The sequence below is a fragment of the Canis lupus genome, chromosome 15 (genome assembly GCF_011100685.1).
Source record: "Canis lupus familiaris isolate Mischka breed German Shepherd chromosome 15, alternate assembly UU_Cfam_GSD_1.0, whole genome shotgun sequence".
NCBI lineage: Eukaryota > Metazoa > Chordata > Mammalia > Carnivora > Canidae > Canis > Canis lupus.
Window position 1 is genome coordinate 46,930,770 of NC_049236.1, and position 23,868 is coordinate 46,954,637.

The 23,868-nt window shown below is 37.1% G+C and overlaps 1 protein-coding gene across 6 annotated transcripts in view; it reads right to left on the reverse strand.

The window, feature by feature from the left end:
- NR3C2 (nuclear receptor subfamily 3 group C member 2) overlaps nt 1–23,868 on the reverse strand; it is a 334,877-nt gene that overhangs the window by 191,853 nt on the left and 119,156 nt on the right. The window lies entirely within an intron of this gene.

Here is a 23,868-nt window from a genome sequence, read left to right on the forward strand (position 1 = left end):
CATTCAAATGCTCATTACTTATTTTAAGGCTTTAAAAATCACTGTTTTCTGAGATATGTCCTATATCTTGTACTTTCTCACTTTAAGCTCCAATCTTTGCCCTAGGTTTTACTGTTTCTTATGCCTTATGAAGAGATGTGTTCAGTATCAACATTCTTGGAATTTTCATTTTTTATAGTCTTTCCACCTCTCAATTCAGTATAATAAACATTGAACAAGTATCTGTGCTACATGGGGCATCACGCTAAATGCTTTGGGAAATGTAAAGATGATTCCTGTCCTTTCAGGGAACTAATAGGGAAGCACGAATATATGTAGACACAGCCATATATAATACCTATTAATGCAGTAACATAGAAAAATAGTAACATGAATATAAAATAGGAAGAGATTAATTTATTTTAGAGGCAGTAATACTCAAGGTGGCCTTAAAGTATGGATAACATCTTAACACCTAAAAGTTTTCATTAACTTTTCTGAATATACCTTTTAGATTATCTTTTTTTTTTTTTTTTTTAAGAGAGACAGAGCAAGCATGGGAGCTGCAGGGGAGGGGAGGGTACAGAGGGAGAGGGAGACATAGAATCTTAAACAGGCTCTAGGCCCAGTGCAGAGCCTGACGCAGGGCTCGATCTCACAGCTCTGAGATCATGACTTGAGCCAAAATCAAGCATCAGACACTTAACCGACCGAGTCACCCAGGTGCGCCACAGATTATTTCTTTACAATATGATAGGCTTGGACAACAGTTAAAAATAGAACCATTTTATATAATAGCACAATTAAAAGGAAATTTGCTGAAAATAAATACTGCAGGCAAGCCTAATGTATGCTACAGTGTAAGAGTATGTTCAGTAGGGACAGAAGTAAAATAAGTCGAGTAGGTTATTTCTCCCACAAAGGTTCACTGTGCAAGTCAGGAGAATGCAGAGAGGAGGGTGACAAAGTCCTTGCTGGGTAGGAGACAGGAAACAAAGAAGAAAGCCCCCGATTAAACCCACTATGTTCCTGTGTGGGTATAGATATCCAAAGGGAGGAAATACCAGGAAACTGCCTAAAACTCATTTGGCAAGAGCCATCTAAAGAATTCAAGGGTGGTAATGAGGGAGGGAAGATAAAAGTCAAGGAAAGATGGGTAGGTAAAAAGAAAAGCAAGAGAGGGATACAAGATGGACACAGGTGGAACATGGCACCTAAGAAGAGGACAGAGGAGAGAAACAAAGGGGATGGCCTGGAAGGGCAAGAGCTGAGGGACTTTATAGGGGAGATGAGGAAAAGGAAAAGGAAGGAGACACATAGTTGAGGGGAAAAACCACCATACCTAGCAAACCATAAGGAAAAATTATTGTTTTTTAAAGATTTTATTTATTTATGATAGACACACAGAGAGAGGCAGAGACATAGGCAGAGGGAGAAGCGGCTCCCTGTGAAGAGCCTGATGTGGGACTCGATCCCAGAACCCTAAGATCAAGACCTGAGCCAAAGGCAGACAGATGATCAACCAATGAGCCACCCAGGTGCCCCAAGAAAAATTATTTTAAATGTCCTATGATCTACGAGTAAAAACATCTAGCACTTGAAAGAAGTAAACAGTAAGAAGAATAATTGGATCATTTTAAAGATAAAAAGCAGCATGTGAAGGACGAAGATAACTGTTAGCAATTAAAAATTAAATAACTTTGCTTAAAACTATGATCAGGTAAGCCAGTTTTAGTCATTACACACACAACTGAAAGGATCAGAAAAACAAAAGCACCATGGGTGACAGTCTTACTTACAAAGAAACTATAACATTGCAAAATTGATGTATTTTTTTCAGAAGAATATTAAATGTTTAAATAAATGATACCAGGCATATAACACTTAGAGTTTATAAATAGCATTTCCTTCATGCCAAGGGATATTTTCGTAGAGAACCCATTGATAAGAGAAATCCAAGAGTGACACTGACTACAAGAATTCTCTGTGTTTTTCCCATTGTGATTGCTTCTGACGAGTGTCTGAAAAATCTTAAAGACTATCAAGAAATTTAAGCATTAACTACCTCAAATTCAGATGATTGCTGCTTTTCAGTCGAATTGCATTTACAGTTTTATATTCAGTTCCTACCTACCTCTTTCCAAAGGCAGTTGGTAAAAGACACTTAAAATGTTTTGCTCCATTTTCAGAATACAGCAAGAAAATGCTAAAAATTATGCAATCTATACAATCAAAACAACTTAGAATTCAGTTCTTGGTTAATTCATAACTGCTGCTTAGACAACAAATAACTTAGTTCATTAATTCATATTTGATTAAATCAGTTTCTGGTAAATCATTATTCAATCTTTAACATAGTAAGGATAGAAATTCAAAAGGACATGAACCCTTTTGTGTCACACACAAGACACTGGAGGATGAGGATAGTTACCAGCCCATCTCTACCCACGGGAGTAATTACTACTTCCAAGGTGTTCCCATATCAATTAAATTCACTTTAGGAAATATTTCATTGACCTTCTACCATGTGAGAGAGGAGCCTGTAAAGAAGCCATGCGATACTGCAGTAATGAAGAGCCAGGGCACTTAAGGAGCACCAAGAAGATCTCTTGTGGATGTACGTCTACTAGCATTTACTCCTCTAGGCTACTCTTTGTATACATATGTATTGCCCATAAGCCTACTGACTCCCGAGAGCAGACATTGGCCTTCTAAGTTTTGGGTCCCCAGCAAAAGATGGGACATGAGTTAATACTCAATACATATCTGCAGACATAAATACATGAATAAATGATCCAAAGGACAGAGGAAGGTGTCTGAGTTTTCATAGATAGCTCAAGGCAGAATCCAATCTAGGTATGGATCAGTGATCTTTACTTCTATCTGGTGGAAAAACAGAGTTGTTTCCTTATGCAACAAATCAGGTGAGTGAATACATACATTCAAGTTGTTTACTATAAGGATTGCTGCTAGTCTATCTTATGGTCAAGAATATTTACTGGTACAGTCTTCTGACCAGCAAGGAAGGTGAAAGGATCCGTGACTTTCTACCTTGTGAGCCAAGATTTTATACTAACATGCAGGGCTTCAATTAGTAGTGCTTTCTGCCATCAGATGGCACACTGGCCCATAGCACTGTAATCCCAGGCCACAGTCCAAACCTTCTGACCTTCAAGGGCAGGAAGAAGGAAATTTAATATGTGCTGAACCCAAAAGTAGTGAGGGGCCACTTTACATGCATTCTATTATCTAATTCAACAGACAAGTCCTCCTGCTATCAGTTATTGTTCTCATTTCATAGTTGAGAAGCTCAGGCCCAGGAAAAGTGAAATACAACTACCCTCTGGTTACAGAGCAGGGACCTGGCAGAGGCAGACATGAACTTGGGTTAGTAAGACTCAGAAGCCAATTCTCTTTCTAGCTCTCAGGATTATACAACATGTGGTTCATTTCCAGAGCCCATCTTCCATGATGTGAGCTGCAGCAGCTCCGAGAGTCCTACTCTAGAATTGTCATTTTTTGTCATGCCAAAAAATGAACTGAGGATGTCAGAAGAGATCAAGGCCCCGAAAGTCTTCTGCCTCAAGAAAGAAGTGATTTCCCCTTTGTTGCAGCCTTTATCATGGAATGAATGCATTAAGAAATGCTCAGGGCCTTCTAATCTGTAACTTGTATTATGGAAGACAAAGAAAAACCAACTCTTCTGAAGAATGAGGATGAAGCTGTGCAGAGTCTAGTGGTACCAACAACAGAAACAAAAAGGCAAGAAGGAAGTATATTTCATCTTTTGAAATTAAAACCCTCCTCCCTCCACGCACAAATACTGCAGCTGCTTTTCTGTCCCTCACATGCGGAGACCGGACAAGTCAACCTTAAAAAGTCTGGTGGTTTCTTGTATAATTCCTATCAATCTACTTAAAACACAGTATGTTACAAAATATATTTATCTTTCACAGAATTTATTCTGGATGAAATTATTAACATGTTATTTTTATTCAAAGAATGATTTCACAATGTGTGTTTAAAAGGTGATTAAAAACAAAAGATATTTTATACATTATTTGTTTTATAATTAACATGTGACTAGGAGAGTTGGGAAGCAATGTGTTAAATAAGAATAATTGGAGAAATTTTGCTTCATCTAAAAAGTGACACTCGGGATCCCTGGGTGGCTCAGCGGTTTAGCGCCTGCCTTTGGCCCAGGGCGTGATCCTGGAGTCCTGGGATCGAGTCCCACGTCAGGCTCCTGGCATGGAGCCTGCTTCTCCCTCCTCCTGTGTTCTCTGCCTCTCTCTCGCTCTCTCTATGTCTATCATAAATAAATAAATAAATCTTTAAAATAAATAAATAAATAAATAAATAAATAAATAAATAAATAAATAAATAAAAAGTGACACTGCAGGACAAGCAAGCCTACATGTGTGGCACAAAGAATTCTGTTGAATTTCTGCCAGCAGTTCAAAATCTATAAACGACCACAATGAACAGAAATAAAAAAAAAAAATTTTTTTTTTGGGGGGGAGATGCTGAACTGTGAAGATTATAGTATTTTAAAGCCAGTTGATAATAGTAACAGAGTAAACCAGCAATCACTTTAAAAGACTCAGCTACTATGAATGGCTTTTAAGTGTCTCTGTTGTCTTCTGGGGTATTTTCATTCAACTGCTCTTGAATGTATAGGTCAGTAAAAATCAGGTTGCACAGAGCTGAGGGAAAATAATCTGATTATATGAATCAACTATTTGGATTCTAGAGCAACAGAAATTCTCTGTGATTCACTTCTACAAATAATGGCATGGATCTTCACAATGACCATATGGTTACTGAAAAAGGAAAGTCAAATTTGTAATTTCATAAAATGAAATAATAGCCTGAATAGTCATTCTTGGCTCATCCAATGGAATGTGGATGAAGGAAGGATGAACCTCATTCCTGAATAAATCCAAGAAACGACCACAGATTGTTCAAGATAAGGAAACCATGCAACTGTCCAGTGCAAAGATGTTTTCTCAAGTGTTGTGCGCAGCCTTTTGTAGGCATGTAATGGAATATAGGGTTAAAGAAATCTATGTCTAGGTGCAGATCCATTTTAAGAAATTCAGCTCATTTAACAGACAGCAACACAAATACACCCACTGAACTCAGTTATAGCAAAAATCTCCTAACATAACTTCTGCCCATTATTACTTTACAATCATGTACAAAGGGAATCATGATTCTTCTCTGAATGGGGAAGTGGTTAGGGAGTCAAGTGCTCTAAACTCTCCTGCCCACACTACATTCTTATTCTGCATCTGTATTTCCTGCTTGCTTGTGGCAGAATGCTAATTTCAACTAATTTAAATGAAAGCCTCACATAATGCGGCACTCTCATTCTATTTAAACAAAAACTAGCGATAAGGAGCAAGTAAGGGATGGCCCACCAGGCTGCTCAACCCAGCTTTCCATTATTTAACAGAGAATTATTAGCTATGCATGGTAACCATTTTTTTCCTCTGATGTTTCTGAATTCTGATCAGAGCCATTACTACTGTTTCTAACTTTGTACCCTCTTTTGCAAGCTTTCACAAGCCCCTTATTAAAGCGCTGGGAAGGCTTCCTATCTGATGCACTGCCAGGCACTGTCCTTTTGGACACAATGCATTCAGGTTATTAGCTTGATGTGCATCATTCAGCAAGCTGTCTTACAATTTCACTGATCATCATCTAGTAAGACTGAATTGCTGCCTTGCCTATGGCTTTTAGATTTATATAATTAACCAAAATTAGCTTGATGTTTAAAACACAATGCCAGCCTACTCATTTATTTTTGGAAGAACACTTTAGTGAACACAATGAGTGGGCTGATTTGGAATTGCCAACTTAAACTGTCAAAGTTTTCCTATAAAATTACTATGCTTAAAAAATTCAAATTCTATTAAGGCCAGTACCATTAAAAACTATGTGATAAAATAATCAGGTATCATATTATTTTCATTTAGGTTCACTATTATAGTCAACTAAGTTCTAGTATAAAATATTCCACATAGTTCCTTGGGTGTGTATTGTAAATATTAATTATACATAGAACCTTCTGGAAAAGTACAAAATAGTTTTAGTTATAAAGCCCTACAAATACACAGCATGCACAAAATGACATATACAAACTATCATTCAGAAGTTATTAATGTCAGACAGAAAATTAAAAATAGCCAATCACATGCTAAACATTATAGTAGATAGTAGGTAAAACCTTTGGGTATTGAGTTTGAGCCTAAGGTTTTCCCAATACACTTTTGCTTCCTTACGTCAAATTTACCTTCATAAGTGACCCATGAAAACATATTTAATTACTAACAATTTTCATACAGGGGATTGAAGAACAGAAAAACCAAAATGATTTCCATAAAATGAAGCAGTACGGTCTGTAAATAGCACGTACAAAAACTGAAATTAAAATTCAGCTCTCATGGCTATTTCTAGTTCCACTAAAGCCAGTAATATGTATTTTAGAGTTTGCTGGACCTTGGTTTGAATAATTTTAGGCAAATTCAAACTTCTCTGTAGCTCAGTGTCTTTGTAAGATGGTGTCAGTAATAACATACCTCATAAGGATCTACTAGTACATGAATATTTACACATTATATGAACTGCACAAAACATAACACATAAAATAGAAAATAATAGTCCATTCATTATCCATTCATACCTAACTGTATTCAGCCAATATTAATTGAGCATGTAAGTGCCAGGCATAGTCCTAGGCCATGGACCATGGAACTATCATTCCAGTAGGAATAATCAGGAAGAGGTTGGCTTGTGGCATAAATGCCAATGAATAGCCCCTCAGCCAACTTTTCCTCACCCCCTCCCTTCAGCACATGGTTCCTGGATACCAGCCAGTTGCTCTGTCATACAAAAGGTTTTAAGATTTGAATCCTGCCCAGCTACTTCACTTTTTCTCTCTTACTCATTCTGCTGATCCTTTATCTTCTTTCTACTCTTTCAGTCCCAACCATCTACAATTTAAAACAGTAGCACCGAATTGTGCCAAACACAGTTCAGCCAGGAAGGTGACTGGGAGCTGGGAGAGGCGTGGTTTGGGGAGACAGGTCTCTCAGCCCTGTCGAAATCTGAACAGATGTCTCTATTTTATCTGTTTAATGCCTCCTACATAACACACTAGGCTTTCAGAACAAGGTTCTGATGCAAATAAATAACTTAAGTGCTAAAGGAATGTTGCAGGAAAAGAAAAAGCACCAATTTAAGATATATTACATTTCTTAACATTTGTTAACAAGCTGATACACAGGAAAAAGAAATAGGGTGGAGTACGGAAATCTAGTATAGTAAAAGAAACTTATAAGACATAAAAATCAAGTGGGATATATGATTCTTGATAGGATCTTGGGTTGAACAAGTCAACTATAAACAGGCATTTTTGAGACAACCAAGGGAAATTTAAATATGAACTGGGTATACAATAGTTGATTTTTATTATATATTACTATGACAGTATGTTATGTGGCAAAATATACCTTTTAAAGAAAAGAGTAATGAGATAGTTAGGGATTAAAAACCATGATGTCTATAATTACACTTTAAATACTTACAGCCACAAAAAAAGATGATATAAATATGACAGTCAACAACTGTTAAACTTTAGTGAGGAATGTGCATTATACACTTCTCTTGACTTTCAATACTTTGGATATTCTTCATTAAAAAGTTTTTATTTTTTTATTTTTTAATAATAAATTTATTTTTATTGGTGTTCAATTTGCCAACACACAGAATAACACCCAGTGCTCATCCCATCAAGTGCCCCCCTCAGTGCCCGAAATCCAGTCACCCCCATCCCCCGCCCTCCTCCCCTTCCACCACCCCTAGTTCATTTCCCAGAGTTCAGAGTCTTCCATGTTCTGTCTCCCTTTCTGATATTTCCTACCCATTTCTTCTCCCTTCCTCTATTCCCTTTCACTATTATTTATATTCCCCAAATGAATGAGACCATATAATGTCTGTCCTTCTCCGATTGACTTATTTCACTCAGCATAATACTCTCCAGTTCCATCCACGTCGAAGCAAATGGTGGGTATTTGTCATTTCTAATGGCTGAGTAATATTCCATTGTATACATAAACCACATCTTCTTGGTGTCCTCGGTGTCCATAGAAAGATGAATGGATAAAGAAGATGTGGTTTAAAAAGTTTTTAAATGCTAAATGCCTATTGGCATTTATTGGCCTTAATATACCTCAAACTTCTTTTAGCTGCACAAATTAAAACTGTATACAGGTTGTTTGTTTTGTACTTTAAAAGTTACATAGTTCTATTACAGCATTTAAAACATATCAAAATTACTCACTAACCACCATAAAGAAAAGAGATGGTTTACAAATTACATGTAATCATTACTGCATGAGGAGCCTCTACCCATGCTCTGGTATTTTTGTTATACAGATAACCTTCACACCAAGCATATACTTACAAAGCTTTTAAGATGACCCCCAATAAGCCCCACTTCCTGGAATTCAACCCTTATTTAATCTTCTCCCTTTGAGCACTAGGCTGGATCTAGAGACTCAGTTCTAACAATGGAATGCAGCAAAAGTGATGAGCGGTCACTTTGGAGGTTAGCTTGTACACATACGACCGAGACTTCCAGACCTGCTTCCTCCTTTCAGTCTCTTCTTTCTTGATTGCTTGCTCTGATGAAGTGAGCTGCCATGTTACAAGCACACTGCTCTATGGAGAGCCCTACATGGCCTCAGAAGAGCAGTGAATGGAGGAACTGAGGCCTCCAGTTCAAAAGCCAGCAAAGCATTGAATCCTGCCAACAACCACCTGAGTGTGCTTGGACCAAATCCTTCCCTAGTTGAACCTTAGATGTCTATGGCCTATGAGACCCTGTATTACCTTGCTATGGCTGCCATTACAAAATACCACAGATGGGATGGCTTGAACAACAGAGATTTATTTTCTCACAATTTCTGGAGGCTAGAAATCTGCTATCAAGATGTGGCCAGGTTTGGTTTCTTCTAAGCCTCTTTCCTTGGCTTGCAAATGGCTACCTTATCTCCGCCTTTTCACATGGTCTTTCCTCAGTCCACATACATTGTATGTGTGCAAATTATCTCTTCTTAAAAGGACATCAGTCACATTGTATTAGGACCCACCCTCACTGCTTCATTTCATTTTAATTATCTCTTTAAAAGTTTCATCTTCAAATATAGTCACATTTTAAGGTATGGAGTTAGGGCTTCCACATATGAATGTAGAGCAGGATACAATTCAGCTTATAGCAAACTCTAAATCCCAGTTACTACTGGATTCCTGATCTACAAAAAAAATGTGAGATAATAAGTGCTGCTTCAAGCCACTAAGTTTGAGATAATTTATTATGCAGCAACAGATAATATACCAGATCAAATAGTTATACCATTGACCATCTGTGCCTAGTGAAAAACAATTTTATTTTTCTTTAGTTTGTTTATTTACTGATTTGAGAGAGAGAGCACGCAAGCATGACCAGAGGGGAGGAGCAGAGGGAGAGGCAGAAGCAGTCTCCCTGCAGAGCAGGGGGCCTGATGCGGGACTTGATCCCAGAACCCTCAGATCATGACCCGAGCCCAAGACAGACACCTAACTGACTGAGCCACTCAAGTACCCTAAAAAACAACTTTATTAAAACTTTTTATATGAACTTGAACATAATATAAACCCAAATTTTTATTTCATATTTTCCTGGTTTTAAAGGTATATTCCTGAAATGGTCAATGTCCTTTTAAGGCGAATAATTGCTCAGCTATTGTCATTCATTCATTCATTTATTTATTTTTAAGATTTATTTATTTACGTATGATAGACATAGAGAGAGAGAGAGAGAGAGAGGCAGAGACACAGGAGGAGGGAGAAGCAGGCTCCATGCTGGGAGCCCGACGTGGGACTCGATCCCGGGACACCAGGATGGCGCCCTGGGCCAAAGGCAGGCGCTAAACCGCTGAGCCACCCAGGGATCCCCAGCTATTGTCATTTATGAATTTGGAACATACCCTGTAAACATCGATTCCTGATTTCAAATCTCTTTGACAAGTTCTAGTTTATCTTTCTTGCACTTATACTGTCAAAGCACAATATTTTGAAAACTTGAGGTCTGTCAGGTTCAAGACAGGATAGGATGGTCATCTTTTCTGCCCTATATATGCACAATATTTTCATTTTTGATTTATAATAACCCATTAGAATGAGCAGTACAATGACTTTTTCACCTCTATATTATTTCCTTTCCTTCAACCTTGTATACAAGCTTCCCTTTAGCATTTTTCTACTTACAAACCATATCAAGTAAATCAGCATTTAACTGCAAGGTTGGTACATATAACAAATCAGTTTTTTAGATTGGCTTCTATTTATTCTATTTTTTAATGAATTTCAATGATCATATTATATAAAGACAAAAAACATCATGATCTCCTCGATTTTGGTTTTATTTCTCCCCTACTAATTATACACCTATAACTAGATTATGACTTCAAAAAAAATTTTTTTAGCAACTGTAAGCAAGATTTACCACTAAGTCTTTATGTCAGGAATTTCTATTTCGCCCTATAGGAAAAAAATATAGACAATATCTTGAGTTCAGCCTTATGACATACTATTTTCCAAATATGTCTCTGTGCATATGTTTTAGGAGATGAAATCTATCTTAGATTTAGCAGAGGACTGTTCTGTATTCTATTTTTTGTATGTATTATTGATCTTACTTTGGGGGTTTGACAAAGCTTTTGTATCTTTTCCTGTTACTATCAATATTTCAGTGTGCTACTGAACACTAGTCAATGAAACCCAATTCTTATCTACAAACATTACCTTTTATTCAGTTCTTAACTGTATTTACATATAAAGTGATTGTGCTCACTTTTTTGACCTTTGACCTTCATTATCAATGATGTTTAGTTACTTTTTCTTTTGTTTCTTAACATTTTTCAAAACATCAAGTTTCCCACTGAAAAAACACTACAGTTGCTTAGCTATAGTATTTATTCCTAGTAACATATTTTTGTTCGGAGTAACTGAAGTCGGTCTTCTTTAGGTCCTTTTTACACTCTATTACCACTCTCTAGATGTCATTTATAGCATACAAAGGGTAAACCACTTTATGCATGTAATACCAGCAGTCATCCTGATATTCTCTGTAAGAAACTATTATTCTGGTCCTAGATTAACCTCTCATGGTTTCTTAACTGAAATGCTATCTGGCATGTAGAATGCCCTGTAAATATTTGCTGCTTTTATGTAATCATACTTTAAGAAGACAAAATACCATGGTAATATTGCTAAAACCCTTATGATACACATTTTTAAAAGATCTAAAAGTAAAAATTCAAATATTTTAGACATTTTGCTATGCCGACTTATAAAGTTGGAAAGTAAAGAGCTACATATAAAAAACATACTTAGTTCCCTGTCCAACCACCATGAGAGTCCATAGTAACCCATTCCAGGTTGGTGGCCAAGGTATACGGTTTCTCTCAGATTGTGGTTTGAATAAGGCTAAAGTATCAGAATATAGAGAATTTTGGTAAGGCCTTTTAAAAAGTCAAACAATTGAGTTCTTGACTGTTCCCTAAATATAGCTCTCCAAGGTCTCTGGACTACTCAGGGCTATTGCCAGACACTAATCATAATACCCATAGGACAGGTTAAAGACTATAGAAAAACACAATTTGATAGCCTTTTAGAATGTATTTATTTTATATACTCTTTTAAATGTGCAATTCAAAGTATATTCACTGGCTTCTAGGCATCTGGGCTAGAAGTTAACAATTAACTTCATGGTTAGAAAACCTTGAAAAATCTCAAAATAAGAGCACTTGAACTCACGGAGAGCATATTTTTCTCTGTTTTTTATAACAGAATTATAATGAGTAAAAATTTAAATCCTTGTTCAATAAATACAATATATATTATTCATATGTAATATCAATAGTATTAGAACGTTGAGCATGGAGAAGATCAAACTAGATAAAAACACTTCTCAAAAAAAAAAAAAAAGCTGAGTCAATTTATAATCATTCATTTAGAAGATCAAATTTCCTCACTAGAAAAATAATTTTGTTATGGTAGTCCTTAGCCCAATCTCTGCATCAGAATTTAATGAATAAAACGGCATTTTCATCAGATCATGATGTGAACATTTTGGAAATCAAGAGACAGATACTGCTTAGGAACTCTGTCTCTGCTGTCCCTTGGGTAGGTTTACAGAGTGTGGGTGTGTGGTTCCCCCCTCCAATTCATTACTGACCAGAAATGCCTTAATGACAGCATATTTACCTAAAGTGCTGACATTTAAGTTACTTTCTTATAATCACAATTGATACTATTCTTCATTCTGAGACACTGGTGTTCCACATGAGAGTTTTCTGTCTGTCATAAACTAGTCTGAGTCTAGCCTATGCACTCAATCCATTTCAGAAGCAAGGAGAAAAGGAAGACGTCATGCTCTCTTACTGCCTCTAACGGGTGTAAGAGGTCAGTTTGGTGATCTACTTGTTAGAGATCATCATTTCAGAGTTTTCAGAGGTAATCATGATAAAAGCCCTCCTACTAACGTTATGACCCTGGCTTGCTGTGCCCCTAACTTGGTCTCTGTGTCAGAGCACAACCCTCTCTAGGCAACAGGGGCCATCTTCCATGCCAGGTCATGAAGGCAGCCTTTAGTACTCAAAGCCCCTCTTCTCCATGTACCCTTCCCCCAAATGGAGGGTTTTGTTGTCTTGGGTGTTCTAGGAACCTGCAGATTCCTTCAAAAACTAATCCAGTGAAATTACTGGTGGTTACAAGCACCAGCTCTGTGGGCAAACAGAGCTTGGATCAAACCATAGTGCCTTACTAAGTCATGAGTGATTCTGAATTAAATATGTATTGCCTTGAGTCACTGTTTCCTCACCTATAATATGGGGATGGTAACTGCTTTGTAGTTCTAGGGTTAATGGAGACAGATACTTAGCACAGTACTAGGGACCTGGTCAGCACTCAGTATTAATCTTCATGCCATAAATGTGGTTAAATCCTGAGCAGTGGTCCCAAGTGATTTCAGCTATATTATATATACAACCACTTCGTGATTTCCATATACAGACAACTTGTGCATTGCTGTTTCGGACAATACAGTATTTAAAATGTCTGAAAACATTTTAAGCACATCATCACCCACTCCCTCACAGAATAGCCCTTTATCCTGTGTTCTATTGCAATTTAATCTAAGTACCTTAACTGGTGATAATCTAAATTATAACCTATACCTTCATTCTAGGTCAAGAATTCCTTTCAGAGTTCCTCATTGAAAAAAAAATGTCATTTTGTAATACTGTTAATCAAATGACTATGAAATAAGCATTCTCATATTATTTAAATACTGACAAAACTATGAAACATTTTAAAATCTATTTAGATATATTAATATAGATATAAAATAAATAGAAATATTCATAAAAATAAAAATTAATATAAAACAGAGGAAGATGATCACTGAATTATACCTGGTTTTAGATATTCCACAAAAATGGAAGTTTCCCTTTAAGATACAATGTAAGAGCATCTTCTCTGCAACCCAATTTGTATTTAAGATATAGTGGTATAATAAGAGAAGAAAAACTTCGAAGAAAAATTCTGTAGAAAAACTAAGAAAACTGAATGTACTGACGAGTACATTTAAGTATGAAAATAAGCACTGTCCCCCGCCAAAGTCCAAGTCTTAGCTCTGACTGAGACCATCACAATAAGACTCCAGCTATAGCACCTAATTCCCCTCTATCCCCATGCTAATTCCCTGTATGTACCTTCTACTCTGGAGACTAAACATATGGACATTTGTGGTCTATGACCCATTATCTATGTCATCCCCTCCATCTAGAATGCCTACTCTTACATCTTTGTTCACCACAAATCCTGATGACCTTCTAAGGCCATGCCCAAATGGCAGCCCCCCAATGCACCAAGATAGAAGGGCTCTCTCTTATAGCCTTACTGTTGGAACTAACATTGAATTCACCTGACACATGTCTACCCTCCTCTATTAGAACCTAAGCTCAATAAGGACAAGAAATAGTCCCATTTACTAATTCATCTTCACTACACCACATCTCCCAGCAGAGGCATGTGTATAAAGCACTGACAGATGCATCCTGATGGGGATTTAACAGTGGCAGTAGCTGCTGTCCTGCCTTCTCAACTCCATAGAACTCAGGACACACATAAACTACAGCATGAAAGGAGCTAGAAAAGTTGCATTTTTACTTAAGAATCAACCCATTTTGGGCAGCCCCAGTGGCCCAGTGGTTTAGTACCGCCTTCAGCCTGGGGTGTGATCCTGGAGACCAGGATCGAGTCCCACGTCAGGCTACCTGCATGGAGCCTGCTTCTCCCTCTGCCTGTGTCTCTGCCTCTGCCTTTCCCTCTCCCTCCCCCCCCCCCTCTCTCTCTCTCTCTCTCTGTGTATGTGTGTCTGTCATGAATAAATAAATAAAATCTTAAAAAAAAAAGAACCCATTTCATCCAGAAATACAGCAAACACAGAAAACATAGAGGATAATTTTGCTCCAGTTAATATTTTGCTTGAAACAGAAGCTCTTAATATGAGCTAAGAGAGGGGGTAAAAGAGAAGAAGACTGTAGTTGGGTCATCAGACCATACCAGACAGATCTAGAATGAACTTGGGGAGGTCACAAAATCTCTCATTGGACTTGCATCCTTTATCAAAATCAATGATTCAAACACCTATTTACTTAACATTGATTATTTTATAAGATTATTTTGAAGGACAACAGTAATATTTTAATGTCAATTTACTTAACTGTGCTCCACATCACTTACAATGTTACCACATTTCTGGGAATTGACCCAAAAAAAGCAGTATTCACAGTTATTCCTTAAGAATGCCTTGTATTCCTATAAAAGATTCTAGACTGGAAAAAAACAGAAACAAGTAATATTTTATTTCCTCCCATTATGTTCAGTAGTAAAATAGAATGCTGCCTAATTGGAATCTTTTATTTGTTTTCTTTCTTCTCACCAAGACATTATACCTTTCATAATCACATAATCATTGAAACCAAATGACTTTATTCTTAAGAAAACTGGATTGTTTTTAATGATTCATTGTCTTTATGACTTCAATCTGCTCAGTAACAATCTAACCAATTAAAAAAGCACATGTGTCTATAACATAAATGGAACAGATGAGGAAGTTTCTAGCGCCATAAATGGAAGGTGGTCTGAATCAGCTGCCTGTTTCATTTTGTGCATAGAAATAAGTGACCAGGGATCTCTGGGTGGTTTAGTGGTTTAGCGCCTGCCTTCAGCTCCAGGTGTGATCCTGGAGTCCCAGGATTGAGTCCCACATCGGGCTCCCTCCAGGGAGCCTGCTTCTCTCTCTGTGTGTGTCTCTGCCTGCCCCTCTCTCTCTCTCTCTTAAATCTTTAAAAAAAAAAAAAAGAAACTGACCAGTATAATGACTTTATTAACTCTAAATCTAAGCATTAGACCAAATATACAGAAAAATATAACTTCACATCCTGAGAATTTTGTATCTGTGTCTATATCAATGTTCTGGTTATGATATTATACTACAGTTTTACAAAATGTTGCCAATGGGGAAACTGGGTAAAGGGCCACAAGATCTTTATTAAGTCTTATCACTGCATACATATCTAAAATTATCTCAAAAACTTCAACTAAAAGGTAATAAAAATATGAAATAAAATTCCAAATATCAAAAATTTAAGTGAATTAAAGGCAATGATTATAGTCAGACTTGCACTTTCTAGTATGTAAAGGAGACAGACATTTTCGTTATTTTGCAGTATAAATACAAGACCAGACAACACCTGAATATATTTATCTGTCCATTCACTCTCCAATACAGTGACTACTAGCCATAATTAAGATAAAATATAAAAATCCATTGCTGAGTAGCACTAGCCACATTTCAAGTGCTCAACAGCCATATGTTGTAGTGGCTAGTCATACAAAATAGCACAGATTGACCATGTCTATCAACACAGAAAATTCTACTGGATAGCACTTAGATAATTCCAATAAAAAGGTGTGGGTGAATTAGTGAATCAATGAATAAATGACCTTAGCTAGTGAACAAACCAACCTATTAAAAACATAAATTTTCACATTAGATGTGATGAATGCTCATAATTACCTGGTTAGCTTTCATTATCTTTTACCTTATCCTCAATCATTAGCTATTATCTTTAATTGTTAAATTTCTCAATTCAAACCAATTGACAAAAATATCTGTGGATTCTGAAAAAGAGTTCATATTTTCTAATTAAAATATGTAGGCATAACTTAGAATAATTCATAGCATTTAAATTAACCTTAGAATTCTGAAAATTTGCCTGTATATTAAAAAGTTACACGATATACATCCATCAGAATAGATAAAGTTAAAAACACGGATAACAAAAAGCAGTGGTGAGGAGGTAAAGGAAAAAATCTTCACATATTGTTGGAAGTAGATAATGCTTAACTAATGTAGAAAAGTGTCTGGCAGCTTATTGGAAGTTAAACACATCTCCTCTGTGGCCCAATTCCCTTCCTAAATATGTTCCCCCCAAAATAAAACATGTCTGTGGAAAGACTTGTAGTAGAACATGCATAGAAGCTTTATTCTTAATAGCCAAAAACTAGAAAAAGGCCTAGGTGTCTATCAGAAGAGATAAACTAGCATATTCTGACAATGGCATATTATGTAGCAATTAGAAAAAGTTTATAACACCACGAATAAATCTCAAAAACATAAAGTGGATGAAGAATGTGCTACATGATTCCATTTATGTGAAGTTCTAGAACACACAAAACTAACCTATGGTGAAACAAAACCCAGAACAGTGATTGTCTCTGGGAGAGAGCAAGAACAGATGAATGGTGGGGGTGACGGAATGCGGTATATCTTGACCGCTACTTTCAGAATGTATAGATTTTGTTTTTTAACTGAAATAAGGAGCTAGAAGCAAAGTAGAATAAATTATTGGCTAACTTCGTTTCCTCTTTACTAGCAAAGGCACAACTATTTTAAAAATCAGAGATGACAAACTGGGGCACTGATATAGGACATGCTGATCAAATGACTTAGATGGAGGTCTTAGAAAAGATAGCAAATTTGAGGAGTTATTTTCTGCAGAACTCCGATTCCCTGTTAGTCTCTTATCCACTGCTGGTCAACACAGGCTGATCAGAGTTCAACAAGCACAGAAATTCTGGCTATGCTGTTGCAGGGAAATTACAAATGCCATTGCATATGTGCTATGTCTCCCATAACCCACGGCTTTCATATTGAAAATTTATCCTTAATGAATAAACAATATATATTTAGTTTTACATATAATTTACCATTTATTGCAGCTCTTGAGTGGTCAATGAAATAAAATATAAAAATTTCCTCATTTACAAAATAATGAACAAAGTGTGAAGTATTTTTGGTGTCATTGGAATACTTTAAAAATCTGTTGTATACACTGAAAGGCGGAGTATAAAACTGTTCCTTTTCCATCTAATTAATTTGGATTCTTGCTTAATTTCTTTTCTCAAGTTTTGTTCTACAGTCTTCATTTAGGGCTGTGCACATGAAAGCTTATCTGAGCAAAGCAGCGCTTTGTACAGGAGTAAAAATGTATGACTTAGAGCTAGAAAAAAGTTGGGGCTTGCAGACAGATAACTCAGTTTGGGGATGTGGAATTAAAGAAATGTTACTAATATTAAAACAGGTGAACATTCTCTTAGGAGTATGAATTTTATAAAAATTCAGAGAATTTATATACTCAATATGTGTCCTGGGCTATTCCAGTTGCTTTTATTTTGCATACCAAGCCAAATAAGCAGCTGCTCCTAGAGTTCTCAGAAAGGAAAGACTTGCAGGAGATAGAGTGCCATGGAAGGGATTCTGAGGACAGACTGATGAAAGGACAAGAGCTGATTCTACTTTAAAATGAAACCATCAACGACAGCCACCTGCCCAACATTATGCATCGTACCATAGCCTTGTATTTTCTGCATAGCATGTTACAGTTTAAGGCATATTTTCACAAACTGAACAATCCTTCTGCTGCATATCATGCTCTATTGTATGCCATCTTTCCTACATTTTCTTAAAAAGGAAAAAAAAAATAACTATCCAAGAAGCAAGAGGTAGAATCTAAGAGGTTTAGACGTGGAGACTTTTTCTGGATTGAAATAAAATATCTTTTCTTCTGTCACACATCTCTGAAGTTACTCTTGGTGGCATGCTGGGACCTTGCAAAAAATTATGACCTCTTTTGTTGAAAATAAGATGGACACCCAGCGCACTTCTACTTTTTTCTGCCAAGAGTTGTAATTGAGGGTACAAGATGTCACGGGTATTAGAAAGCCTAGATCACAAAGAAATGTGTGGGAATCATAAACAACTCATATTTCGTCTTTGCTCTCCCCAACGTTTTACTTTGGAGATATTCACAACTACAGAAAAGCTGAATAATGTGTAAACATGGGTATACCCTTTACCTAGATTAACCAATTGCTAAAATTTTCCCACATTTATATACATACATAGGATAGAAATAGTATGCTAGTTGATTTTATTGTCAACTTGACAGGGCCATGGTCCCCAGATATTTGATCAAATATTATTCCAGAAATTTCTGTGAGGGTGTTTTTCAATAAAATTTAAATTGGGGGACTTTGAGTAAAGTCAATTGCCCTTTATAATGTGGATGCTCCTTACCCAGTCATTTGAAAGCTCAAATATAATGAGACTAACCTCCTCCAAGCAAGAGGGAATTGTGACAGCCAAAGGCCTCCAGACTTAAATTATAACATCAGGTCCTCCCTGAGCCTCCAGCCTGGTGGTCCACCCTGCTAATTTTGGACTTGACAACTTTCATAATTTTAAGAGCCAATTCCTTAAAATAAATCTTTCAACAGATAGAGATAAATATAAATACAGATATAGATTCACCCTATTGGTTCTATTTCTTTGGAAAGCCCTAACATATATATTTTTCTTTCTATTGCAACATGTGAAAATACATGTAGACATCACACAATCTTGCACCATCTATCATCAATATATATCCCCTAACAGTAAGACAATATTCTCCTACATAAACTTAATTCCATTATCACATCTAAGAAAGCTAGCATTCATTCAATAGTATCTATCATATAGACAACATTAAAATTTTCCCAGCTGACCCAAAAATGTGTTTTATATCTTGTTTTCATAAGGATCCAATCAAGGTCTACTCATTGCATTTGGAAAAATCTTTTTTTTTTAAGAATCAGACATTTTAAATGAGGTCTACATTCTAAATTTGTCTTATTTTCTCATATTTAGACCTACAATAAACTGTTTTAGCAAGAATACTACATAGATGATACTGTTTATTTTTTACTATGTCATATCAGGAGACACATCAGAGTATCCATCCCATCACTGATGATATGCATTAGCAATTTAAAACAAAAAATTTGGGATCCCTGGGTGGCGCAGCGGTTTGGCGCCTGCCTTTGGCCCAGGGTGCGATCCTGGAGACCCGGGATCAAATCCCACTTCGGGCTCCCCGTGCATGGAGCCTGCTTCTCCCTCTGCCTGTGTCTCTGCCTCTCTCTCTCTCTCTCTCTGTGACTATCATAAGTAAATAAAAAATTAAAAACAATTAAAAAAATTATGATAAAGTGTATACCCCTTGCTTTCTAGTCCAGATTCTGCTACAATTATTCACTAAATACTTTTAAGTAGATTGCATTAAAATCTACACCATACAGAAGCACAGGGCCATGACTCCATGCTTAAGGTCTGCAGGTTTTAAGTAAAAACTTGCAAATGACAAAATTGGCTTTAATGAAATAAACAGCAAGGTAATTTCTCAAAGGACTTATTTATACAAATAATTGCTGTGGAAGGACCAGCAATGATGTTAGCCTGTCAACCTCCTACTCACTGTATGAGGATCAAATCCTGGTTGCTTCCCTTCTTTAGTTTTCTGTATATTCCTTACTTTTTTTGTGGGGTTTTGTTGTTGTTGTTTAGCTTTTCTTTCTCTCTTTATTCTAAAGAACATGTTTATATTTCCTAATCCATGGAGAAACACAATTCTGAGATGAAGCCTGCTTAAAAAGAGAATTCTTCTAAACTCTCTTGTGGAACCTAAAACCCAACCACCTCTTTCTTAAGATGTTCAGGTTTTGTGGTTGTTTGACAACTTGGCTGTTTTATGCTACAGTGCAAGCAAAATGAAATTCTGTAATTTACCTTCCTTTCTCTACTAATAAATCATACTTGAAAATTCAGGAGAAATACAGGATGGATACTACTCAAAGAGGAAATGGAGTGACTGCTGAATGGAAACATCTGGGATATAGGATTCCTGATTTTAGTGAGCTCAGGAAAATACATTTCACTTTAAACTATATGCTGAAGATCTGTTGACCCAGGTGTATTTTATCACTTTCTTCGTAGCATCTCGAAATAAGCATTTCGCTTACAAAAATGTAAATACGAATTTGAAAAAACAGTGCCAACACAGATTTGGAATCCACAGTTCTCTTTGTGTCTATCTTTCGTTCTTTTGTTGACTCTATTAGAGAAGGCAGAGGCAGCATTGCCAGTTCTTGCACCAGGACAGCCTCTTCACCTTTCACAGGAAGGCAATGAGATATTTGCACCTGAAGCAACACTTCTACAACTTGGAAGGAAGGGTTTAATACCTGTTTTTAAAAGGTAAAATGTCTTAGATAATAAGAAAGAAAAACTGAGAAGAGAGAGAACAAACGGGATAATGCTCTTTCATTTGTAAAGGGATAAAAGAGAGAAATAAAAGAACTTTCTTAAGGCGGTTACCTATAAATTGATTATGTGAAACAAAATGTGATCAATTTGTACAAACCTCTTGCAGACTCGTCATATCCCTTGATTATGAATTATTATGCATATTTCACTACTCTGTTAAGCTTCCTTGAAATCTGAGACTCGTGTATTCATTTTCAAATCCATCGCAGACGTCACCTTCTCCAACTGCCCAAGTAAAATTTCAGATAAATAGACTTGTCATTCCTATATGAGAGGATAAGTCTATTATGAATATTCCTTGAACATACCCCAAAGTTGAAAATACTACTAACTGGACACACTTTACAATTCTAAAACATGACAGAATAAAGCAGTAAAGTTTGGATCTCCCTGAGGGAACAAATAAGACTTTTTTCAATAATGCTTCTCATTCTTTAAAGCTGTGAACTAGGAAGGATAATATTAAATATTTAGGTTCCCCAAATAAGGGAGCACATTAATGAAGAAAGGTTCTGTTTTCCAGTAGGTTCTAACAGATGGTTTCCAAACACATACCATAGATTTAAATGCATAATTTCACCCTATAAATATGCTGCAAAACATTAAAAATAGATTATAGCACATATGCCTTATGGGGCAAATGAAATGATAAAAGGAATTTTGTAGTGGATAAGCTCATAATTAAGAGATCATGCTAGCTTACAACTGTGTCCCTTTTAATAGAATTAATGGATTAAATGGAACAGCTTTATAAATAACACTTATGATTATTTCCTTAATTTACATCTTAATATCCTAACAGTATAAGAGGAAAGGTCTTCCCTTTAACATAAATATTTTTTTTTGACAGATTAGGGTTTTGGGATTTAATTTTTTTCTATTTCTACCTCACTAATAATAAACCAAGCTACATTCAAATACTAAGATGGTTATTATACTACATCACACTAGGTAAAAAATGCAAGAAGATAAAACTGGGCAGAGAGAAAGAGCAACCACCTTTGAGGGAGTTTTCCTAGTTAAGATAGTTTTCTCTGTTGAATTCTCTCTCAGAGGAATCAGTTTTGATGATTTCAGATGTAACTTAATGCTGCAATTAAAATGCGTTGTGTACTAGAAGGTGAAAATAAAAGGGCGAGCTAAGGAATTAATCAGTTATTCTGAACTACATTTCTTTTGCACTTTAGAATTTCCAACATAATTGCCTGAAATATTAACTTACATATTCACATAAGGATGAAATGAGACTGGTAGACAACATTTGACAAGTGAAGACACATCTTAGAAAACATGAGTTGTGTGCATGACACAGCGTGACTACTAAAACATCCTTTATAGCACAATCACCACGGACCTCTACCTTGCAAATGCCCTTCTAGACAAAGCACAAACCCAGACATGGCTGAATCTTTACTTAAGGAGCTCATATTTATACTTAATTAATGTGGATAAGGATCTGGGGACGGTACCAGTGCTGCTTTGGCGGGGAGGCCCAGCTTGGCTGTGAAACACTTAGAACAAGCCTCTTCCCCAAAGAGAAGAATAAGTGACAAAAGATGACAACAAACATGCTTTCTACGTACAGTGGGTCCTACTGAATGAAAGAAAGCTGTTTGTTTTAATAAGCTTCTGTAGGGGAGAAGAGCTAGTGTAAAGCTAAATTCTGCATCAGAGAGGGAAAGGGCATTGGGAGATACTTTAAAAGAAAAAAAAAATCTAGCATGTGAGAATACTGTTGTTATTTTATTTTCCTAAAGAAAGAGAAACACTTTGACTCCAATTCTCAGACAGCTCTCCCCAGCTTCTCTATCCTTTGCAGCAAAACTATGGAGAGAATGCCCCATGCTCCCTGTCTCCAACTGTCTCTCCCCCTTACACCCATGAACCCAGGCTCTGGACATAGCCAGTCCCAGCAGCAGCACACTCACCGCGGTCAAAAAGGACCTTCATGTTCTAAGTCCAAAGGACGACTCTCAGTTCTCACCTTATCTTACCTATAACCTGCAACATCTGACATATTGGATCACTCTCTCCTTGAAACATGCACTTCATTTGTTTTCCAGACACCATGTGCTTTTCATTTCCCTCCTAACACCCAGGCCATCATGCTTGGGCTCATTCACCAGCTCATCCTTGTCCTCCCGCTGGGTTGGATAACTCTTGGCCTTTTCTCTTCTCCACCCTCTTGGTGACCTCACCCACCTCTATTGTGATGACTCTCCAGTTTATATTTCCAACCCAAACCCCTCCCAGATTCCTAAACCCGACTGCCCATCCAGTATGTCTACGTCATGTCTATGTCACAGTCACCTCGAACGTAGCATATTACGCAAACAATGATACTTCTCCCCCCGAGTCTGCAGTGGCCTCCCCCATCTCAGTTTATGATAACTCTGTATCTCCAGCTGCTCAGGCCCAAGCCTTGGAGTCACCCTCCTCTCCCATGCCTCATGCTACAGGACCCCATCAGCATTACTAGTAACTTAGAAGCAGCATTTGGTCATATCTCACTACCTCCAGCACTACCGCCAGGTCCAAGTGACCATCAAATGCATGACTGCGGTAGTGTCCTGACAGGTTTCCATACCTCAGACCTCATCCCCTAAGGTCATACAGCAGCCAGAGTCATCCCATGGCATCTGAAGCAGAGATTACTGATGTGTTCAAAAGTTCCGAATGGCTTCCTACCTCGTGCAAAGAACTGCTTAGCTCCCAGCCATGGTCTACAAGGGCCTACACAATAAGACTCCAGTAGACACCGTCACCACCACCCCCCCACCCCCTGCCATGCCACCCTCTTCCTTAGTTTGTACCAGCCTCCCTGAGAATTCTGGAAATGTGTCACATTACTCCTGCCTGGGGCTTTTGCATCTGCTAGTCACTTTGCCTGAAATGCCCTTCCCTGGAGGTTTCTTTTCTTTCTTTTTTAGGTTTATTTATTTGAGGAAGAGAGAAAGAGCGAGAGTGAGCACACATGTGAATAGGGGAAGGGATAAAGGGGGGAGAGGGAGAGTGGGGGGTGGGGAAGACATGTGCACCATCCATGTCTATATCTGGAACCACCA